The 9,123-nt window shown below is 41.7% G+C and overlaps 1 non-coding gene across 1 annotated transcript; it reads left to right on the forward strand.

Moving 5' to 3' along the window:
• Positions 1 to 2,403: 2,403 nt before the first annotated feature.
• Positions 2,404 to 2,510, forward strand: LOC131222274 (small nucleolar RNA R71). Its single transcript, XR_009159975.1, has one exon. It is a non-coding gene; the product is annotated as a small nucleolar RNA R71 (small nucleolar RNA).
• The last annotated feature ends 6,613 nt before the right edge of the window (positions 2,511 to 9,123 follow it).

The raw sequence follows: 9,123 nt of genomic DNA on the forward strand, positions 1-9,123 counted from the left end.
TTTCAATTTGATTGTAGCCCGAATACCTGTCAAGGAAACAATAATAGGAATGACCAGCTAGCCTTTCCAAGATTTGATCAATGAAGGGCAAAGGAAAGTGGTCCTTCCTCGTGACGGTATTCAGCTTCCTGTAGTTAATGCACATTCTCCAACTAGTAGTAACTCTGGTTGGTACGAGTTCATTATTGGCATTGGCTACGATGGTGATTCCGGACTTCTTAGGAACCACCTGAGTTGGACTCACCCATTGACTATCGGATATAGGGTATATGATACCCACATCCAATAGTTTCAGAACCTCAGTCTTAACCACTTCTTTCATGTTTGGATTTAGTCTACGTTGTGATTGCCATGAAATCTTTATATTATCCTCAAGATATATGCGGTGAGTACAAATCGAGGGGTCGATTCCTTTGAGGTTCGCTATCATCCATCCATGGGCTCCCTTATGCTCAATGGGAGTAGATATAAGCATACTTTCCTATTTCTTTTCCAGGTGGGCAGAAATCACCACCAGGTATGTCTTATCTCGACCTAAATAGATATATTTCACATTAGAGGGCAAAGGTTTTAGGTCAAGCTTCAACAGTTTGAGGTTAGACGGTAGAGGCACCACATTGGTTTGAGGTAATTCTTCAAATTGTAGCCTCCACCGGTTAACTTCAAGTACCGGCATGGCATCTCTCTAATCATGTCATCATTGAAGTCATGGGAGTGGGCCAGGCACGTCTCTAGAGGGTCAGAGGATAAGGTCAGAGGCGTTCTATCTTCCACGAAAGAATTAATCATGTTAATGTCATGAAAATTGTCATCATCCTCAGAATTTCTATCATTATTGAAAAAGATGTTTGACTCTCATGTCATATTCCCAAAAGACATGCTCATGACTCCATTCCTGCAATTGATAATTGCGTTTGAAGTGGCAAGGAATGGGCGACCAAGGATGACGGGAATTTGAGTGCTTCCATTATTGACGGGTTCAGTATCAAGGATGATGAAATCTACAGGGTAGTAGAGTCTATCAACCTGAACTAAAACATCCTCAATTATCCCTCTTAGTATACGAACAGAACGATCAGCAAGTTGTAACGTGGTTAAGGTGGTTTTCAATTCACCCAACCCAAGCTGTTTGTATACCGAGTAAGGAATCAGATTAACGCTCGCTCTTAAGTCAAGAAGTGCGTGCTCAATGTGGTAGTTACCGATCATACATGATATGGTTGGGCTACCAGGATCCTTGTATTTCTGCGGCACGTCTTGCTTTAGGATGACACTTGCTTTCTCAGTCAAGAAGATCTTCTTTTGAATACTTTGTCATCTTTTGGTCATACATAGGTCTATCAGGAATTTGGCATATGAAGGTATTTATTTTATGGCATCAAGTAGAGGAATGTTGACTTTCACTTGTTTCAACACCTCTAGAATATCCTGAGAGTTAGAGAGAGGTTTTGGTGCAACTAACCGTTGGGAAAATGGAGCAACTGGCTTCTCTAGAAGTTTCAATTCTAATTTTTATGGGGCATCACTAGATCCATTATTGTTATCCTCTTCTGATTCTTTATGCTTTTCAAGCTTAACCGGAAGGGTTTTATCAATAATCTTTCCACTCCTAAGAGTGGCAATGGATTTAGTGTGCTCCATCTGATTTGAAGAGCTTGGGTTGCCAACTTCATATTGTAACTTTGGATTGGGAAGAGGTTAAGCTGGGAGGCTCCCCTTATTCCCAATCGTGTTTTCAGCCTTAAGTTCTTGTAATGTTTTGTTCAGGTTTTTCAAGGCTTGTAGCATATCCTCATTGAAACGATCTTGCTTTTCAAAATATTTTAAAATCGGATCCTCTTGAGGTTTCTCTTGTTGTTGTTGTGAAGTTTGATTAAGGAAACCTTGAGGGGTAGCAGTTTGTCCATTCCTCCAACTAAAATTTGGATGATTTCTCCAACCAGGATTGTACGTATTAGAGGTAGGTCCATTGAAAGGTCTTTGATAATTATTTACGACATTGGCTTGTTCATTCAACACTCCTCGAAAGGTAGATATTGTAGGACAATTTTCAGTTGTATGGCTGTTACAATCACAGATGCCGTAAACAATTTCATTAACCTTATCCTTCTTTCCTTCCATGGCCTTGACTTTTCTTATGAGATTAGTCACTTTACAATTGAGATTATCCTCTTCTTTTAGGAGATACAATCCCCCTTTCTCCTTAGATTGAGTCGGCTTAGATGTGGTGTTCGATTTTGGGTAATGGTCCCATGATTGTGCGTTTTAGCTAGTCTATCGAGGTAATCCCATACCTCAACGGCATCTTTATTCATGAATTCTCCATTACACATTGTCTCAACCACTTGACGCATGGAAGATGTCAGTCCATCATAGAAAAAATTTGTAATGCGCCACGTTTCAAAGCCGTGTTGTGGGCATGAATTGACAAGATCCTTAAACCTTTCCCAACATTGGTAGAATGTTTCATCCTCCTTTTGGGCAAAGCTCATGATTGCTTTTCTAAGGGTAATCATTTTATGACGTGGAAAAAATTTCTTTATAAATTCCCTCTGCATATCATTCCATGTCCCAATGGATCTAGGACGCAGTGAATGTAACCACGTCTTAGCCTTCTCCTTCAAGGAAAAGGGCAAGAGTTTCAGCCTGACTGTATCCTCAGATACATTAGGGAAGTATAAAGTGGTTATGATCTCATCGAACTCTTTCAGATGTAAGTATCGACTTTGTGATTCAAGCCCATGGAATTTAGGAATGAGTTGGATAACCCCTGGCTTGATGTCCACATGTCCTGTATTTTCAGGAAAAATCATGCATAAGGGCGTACTCACCCCCGTCGGTTGTAAATAATCTCGCAAAGTACGAGGCGGGGGTGCTTGATGCACCTTAGTCTCATCATGTACCTCCTCATCCCTAGGTTGGGGTAGTGCTTGAGGTTGATTTGCAGCCATAACCTCAATTAACACAGGAGATTTCAAGCGGTGTCTAGTCTTGCGATGGATAGTTAATCCCTCAACCAATCCTCCTTCAGTTAAGAGACGTGGAGTGTTGTCACGAGCCCACTTGGGCATGAAACACTCGTAGCCCTCAATTTGATTCTAAACCTAACCTAAGAGAATGAAGGAAATAAAAGATCTAGAAAGAAAGAGAGGGTTTTGAGAGAAGTTACCAAATTGGAGTCCCTAAGCTAAAAACTTACAAAACAAAACAAAACAAATCAGTTTCGAAAATTAGAGAATTCCTAAAAAGAAAGATAGAAGTAAACTTAGTTTCTAAAAAAAGGAAGAAATTCCTAAAAAGAAAGTAGAAAATTTCTAAAACAAATTAGGAAAGTCCTAGACTAGAAAGTAAGTTAATAAAAGAGATGTGAAAAATAGAAAGTAGAGGTTAGAAAGAGCTTACCGAATTAGAAATTTCTATCTTAAAAGCCTACAAATAGCAAGGTTAGTTTCTAAACAGAAAGTCTATAAATAGAAAATTTCTAAAAATAAAATAGGAAACAAAGTTAGATTCTAAAGGAATTAGAATTAGAAACTTGCTAAAAAGGAAGACAAATCCTACTTTAGAAATAGAAAGGAAGAAATTAAGAAAGAAATTACCAATTTAGAAGCCTATCTCAGAATCCTATAAAACGGGAAAGTTGGCCAGTTTCAAAAAATCAAATAGAATGAAAAAAATATCTAAAACCAAAGTTAAAAATCCTAATCTTAAACTAATTCTAGAACCAATTAATTTCAAAGGATCGTAGCCGTCAGTCCCCAGCAACGGCGCTAAAAACTTGTTCACTCCCCAAGTATAGGGTTGTGATGTAGTAATAAACTCAGTGAGACTGAGGTTGAATCCCAAGGAACTGAAACCTATACGTAATCTGAAGCTAAGTAGAATTAAAACTAGACTAAGACGAAATCTAAATCAAATAAATTTAAGGAGTAATGGTGAAATATTTATCTAAAATTTAAAAAATTAAGGAAAAGGAAACTAGGGATTCAGAGGATCCACTTGTAGAGATCAGGGAGATCTTATGCCTGCTTCAAGAACTCAACTGGACTTAGAGTCCCATCTTCATCCAGTTGAAGAGTGTAACCATGGAAATCATGACTAAACTTCCTTTGATATAGTTTTCAAGAGATAAAATGTATATGAATTAGAATGGATTCCATCACCAAACCATGCCCAAGAGACAAAGTAAATAACAAAATTAAACTAATTACCGACCAATCAACAATGTATAAAGGTTAGGAAGGGTACCATCATCCGACCATGCCTAGGAGACGATGGTAAACAACAGGGCTTCCTGACATCATAACATAAAAAGGAAAGGAACATGCTCAAAGCTATCGTAGAACTATTGTAATTTTAGTCACAATAGATCATTAAAAACTGAAAATATTCCTTTAATTAACTTGAAATCAACATCAGTTCAGTTTAAACAAAAAGGCACAAGCAAAGAGTCTCCCATCACGCTATAAACTTCACCTCTTAGCCCTAGCTAAGAGGTTTAGCCCAACGTGAATGGACTAGCTCTCATAAAAATCATAAGAGAAGGAAACAGTAAAATAAAAATAAATAAAATAAAGAAATCACAACTTCTCTCTTAAAACTCTCTCTCAGACGTCTCAGTCGTGGATACCCTTTCCTTTCTTCCTCTCTTTCTTTTATAGGCATAGGAGAGTCGGTGCTGGGGCTGTGGAGACGTGCGTAAGAGGCTGGAGTCGATGGAGAACCTCCTTTACGCAGTTGCATAAATTTTATTTCGCAGTCACTAAGACAGCGCCAAAAATACCCATTTTCCTTCCTTTATTCCCAAAAGAATAACGTCCCCTGAGACGTTTTTGGGTGGTATTCATGATGAACGGATCAGATCTTCCATATGATCATGACCGTGATCGCACAAGATCCTCAAAACGTGTCGGTTAGGGACACTGAAACAGGGCCCTACATAACAGAGCTTACGCTGCGACGTTGGTGGGGCCCAAGATCGGTGATTTCAAAGAAATCCACTCCGTCTACTCGTTGAATCTCGAAAAACCAGGTGGGAATGACTGGTTTCGGGTCAAATTCGGTGTGGCCCACAGAATTTTTGGTTACACCATTGATCTTCCATTTTAAAGGCTGAAATCAGCTCTACGTTGTCTTTCGGGATTCCACCACTTAGGTGATGGTGAAGCCTACAGTCTGGAGTGAATGAATGGTTCAGATCATCAAATAAGATGATGAGTGGGCCCCACAATTGAAAAACGGACGGACAGGTGAGTCCGCTGGACGTTTGGCGCAAAGAATCTGGAGTGCACTGACCGACTTTGTGAGATGCAGTGCACGGCCGGTGCACTGGTGCACCGTGCACACGAGTCCCGCGTGCGGTCCATCATGATGTGTATAGAAAATTCGCTCTAACCATTCATTGTGCCACCCCATTTAACGGATTAAGACCAAAATTGAAGCATATCCAGATATATGGTGGGCCCCAATTCGCTGATTTATAGGCTTATCTATCCTTTGGGCCACTTCTAGAGAGATCCAATTGTTGAAAATTGACTTGTATGGTTAATTAATGGTCCTCAGGCTACGTATGAAGTTTCGAGCTGAATGGATGGTGGAAACCCTGTGATATAGCATTTTGGCTGACTTTCATGCCATTTGAGCTTCACTTTCTCGAATTTCTTTGATCACTGGCGTGTAAATCTATCGATCTTGGTCCCCTGGGGTTCATCCCTTGCCTTGGTGAATTCTGAGCATTAAATCCATGCTTTTAATACCTTTTTCCGTCCATACTCTATAAATTCACCTTGCAACAAAAATACAATTAAAATAGGACGTTAAGCATTATTATGTACGTAAAATTAAGTAATAATTGGGGTCCAATATGCAATATTTGACCCTCAACAACAAGGCTTGGCCAGACATGCCCAGACCCAACCCATGGCTCGGGCGAGTCGATTCGGTGCAACACAACGAGCAACATCACCCACTCTCTCTCCCCCTTCCTTTCTGGTGTCTTTTTCCTCTCTTTCTTCCCTTTTCTTTTCTTTTGTTTCCACTTTTATCTGTTGCATATTGCAGCCATCTCTGGACTCAAACATCTTGCCCGAACGTTCCAAGAAACACACCAGCAGCGATGGAGAAGAAGACCGCTGTTAATGGCAGATTGCAAAACCATGGGTTTTTCTTCATTCTGCTTTTGCCAGACACTTCATATTAGCCCACAAGAGCTTGTAGACTCCATAAATCGAAGCTTCAATGACATTTCATCGGTAGGTTTGAAGCTTGAAGGAGTCGGCTAGTTTTCGAGCGCAACCGCAAGAATGGGAGGAGGAAGCGCTGCGTCTGCTCCTTTTCTTCTTTATATCAATCCCTAATTCTCTTAAAGCCGTCAGATGAGACTAAAGGGCTTGGATCTAATCCTGGTATCTTGTTTTCTAGAAAATAGCTAGCGAAAACCAGGCCTTAGTGTTAGTTTTCTATGGGAAGCCCTAATCCGCATGAAAGGCATCGGATGATAAGATTTGCTTGATTGGAGGGTTAGGATTGGCCTAACAACGCTCACATGGATTGCCGGGCACGACACTTAGAAATGGAATCGTTCCATTTTTTACAAAACATCGAATGCGTACTTGTGCCCGTCTTTGTGTGCACACTTGTCTCTAACTATGGGTTTAACTTCCTAGGGTTTAGTCTTATTTATGTCGTGAACATGATAGACAGTTTGGATATCCTGGTTGGGTGAACATGGTGGGCCACGGATGTTGTAAATGGACATTGTTCGTTCAAACCGGGCTCGAGCGAGAATCACGTAAAGAGAAAGAGGAGGTTTCCTCTTCGGGACAGCTGGGTCAAATGCTGTTTGAGTGGCATGGTGCATTGCAGTGCACACCCACTGTGGTGCATGCCCATCAAATGTGGGGTCCATAGAGATGTTTTTTGTGGAATCCACTCCGTCCATGATGCTCCATGGGCCTAACTGGGCCATCTTGACCAGAGATGTGGCAAATCCAATGCTTAGGTGGGCCATACTAACTGCTTTACGACCTTTAGGTGTCGATTACGTCGATCCGGCAGTCGAATTAATTTCAATCTAACCATCAATGGTTAGAAGGTCCTAGGAATCCTTTATGTGTTTAGGTTTGCCTATTCTACGTGTTAATAATATCATTATTGCCATAAGAACCTCTATTATCATCATCATCATTATTATTTATATTATTTTTATATATGCATATATAGATATTGTATTTATTTATTATTTATTAATAATATTATTATTATCTTGTATGACTTGCCTTTGATTAGAGTCGTCAATGAATTGAATCATGTCCTAGTAAGCCATGTGTCCAATCCCAGGCACATCTACTAGTCAAGTAGTATTACGATCTATTTTACAATCCGATGGTCAAATTAGGAAAATCAGTTGTTAGATCGATCAACGGAACATTGTGATTGATTTATAGTTTATCTAAGGAGTCCTAATGCAAATGTATGGTCTACCTAGTGTTGCTAATCAATGGCTTGGTTTGTCTCTAACATGGTTCAATGACTGTCCAGGCATTGACGAACAGTTGGATGGCTCGATGAATGGACAAAGATATCTTATATCGACCTGATTTAGGCTAGGGTGTAGGTGACCATTCAATCAAGTTAGATTACATGGTAACACTCGAGTGCTGGAAAGTACAGGGTGTTATAGCTGAGGACCTACATTCTCTGGTTCCAACTCGGAAACACCGAGCTGACGGCCGATGAATTCCCATACTTGTATCCACTGAAGGCCAGCCCGAAGCATCTGATCTAGTACTATTTCTTGGCATGGGTGAATAAGGGCCAGACCCTTATCACCGACAATCAGTCCTCTAACAAAAATTAGAAGGACAAATGATTCTGGGCGTCTGGAGAGTGGGAGGCTGCAGTTGCTAACTTGGCTAAGCTGTGGTCTCGGGTTCCCACCAAGTTCGCCATCCCAGGTTGGACATCACCAAGCAATGGACTTGTAAATTTCTTTGGCTTTTATAATTACTCTTGCTTACCATTGATCATTTTTGTAGGTTTTTCTCGGACTTAGACCAATCTCTCCAACCTTTAGCTCTATCAGGTGAACCGAGCAAAGGCGACGAGCGCTGATCACATGGCTTGGAGCGTACTGATCACACCCAACCTCCTACACCAATTTGGTCTTTCCTGGCCTACCCCATCAGGTAGATAGTGGGTAGCATAGTCATCTTGATGGTTATGTTCATATTATGATTTACCTTTTGTATTAACCAGAAGTGTCTCATCGCGCAGAAATGGCCGACCTCCAATGCCATGCGAAGAGAACCCGACCCCCTTTTGAGGCTGAGATGGTCTAAAAGAAGTTGTCAATGAAGAGGAGGGTTGTTGTACCTTTGGCGAAGCGGGCGGGGTCCTTCACAACTGTGAAGACGAGGTCGGAGCCTATCGTTGAAGGGCTTGTGACGGAGCAGCCGACCTCGGCCACTGCGGGTGAAGGAGCTTTGGGCACTCTAACTTCGGTCTCTCCCCAGCCGGCGACTGTGGAGGTGGTAGATTTGGAGGAAACTCCCCTAGCCCAGGAGGCTCGACTTGCCAAGGAGCCCCAGCTCCCAACAACCCAAGCTCAGACTGAGGAGGGTGATACCTTAGGCCAACAAGCTAATGAGGCTGAGGAGTCAGCTCCTCTGCCTCTTGGGTATTATATGAACAACCTTATCGCATGGATGGCCAGACATGTTTTAGAGGAGCAGATCATCGAGGTGGTGAATACTCATCTGGTGACTTTTCTGGGGGACGTCGCTGCATACTGCTACATGGTAGACTTCCTCTCCTTGGCCATGCATGTCTATTCGTGAACTTTTGACGTTTTCTAACATGTTCTTCTTTGTTTCAGCTCATCCCCACTCTCCTGTCCGCCCACTTAGTAGTGAGGCGAGTAGCTAAGGAGTGCGAACAGGCGGAGGCGGCACTCCAGGACAAGACGGCTGAGGCCGAAGCCTTTCGAGAGGCTCTGGAGAAATCTGGTGAGGAGCAGGTTGCTCTGAAGATCCAGTTGGACGAGGCCCAGTGGAAGGAGGGTTCAACATTAGCTGAGCTAGAGGGGATGAGGTTGCGCCTTTCTACTTCTAAAAGGGAATGGGC

This window comes from Magnolia sinica, chromosome 1, assembly GCF_029962835.1.
Source record: "Magnolia sinica isolate HGM2019 chromosome 1, MsV1, whole genome shotgun sequence".
Lineage (NCBI taxonomy): Eukaryota > Viridiplantae > Streptophyta > Magnoliopsida > Magnoliales > Magnoliaceae > Magnolia > Magnolia sinica.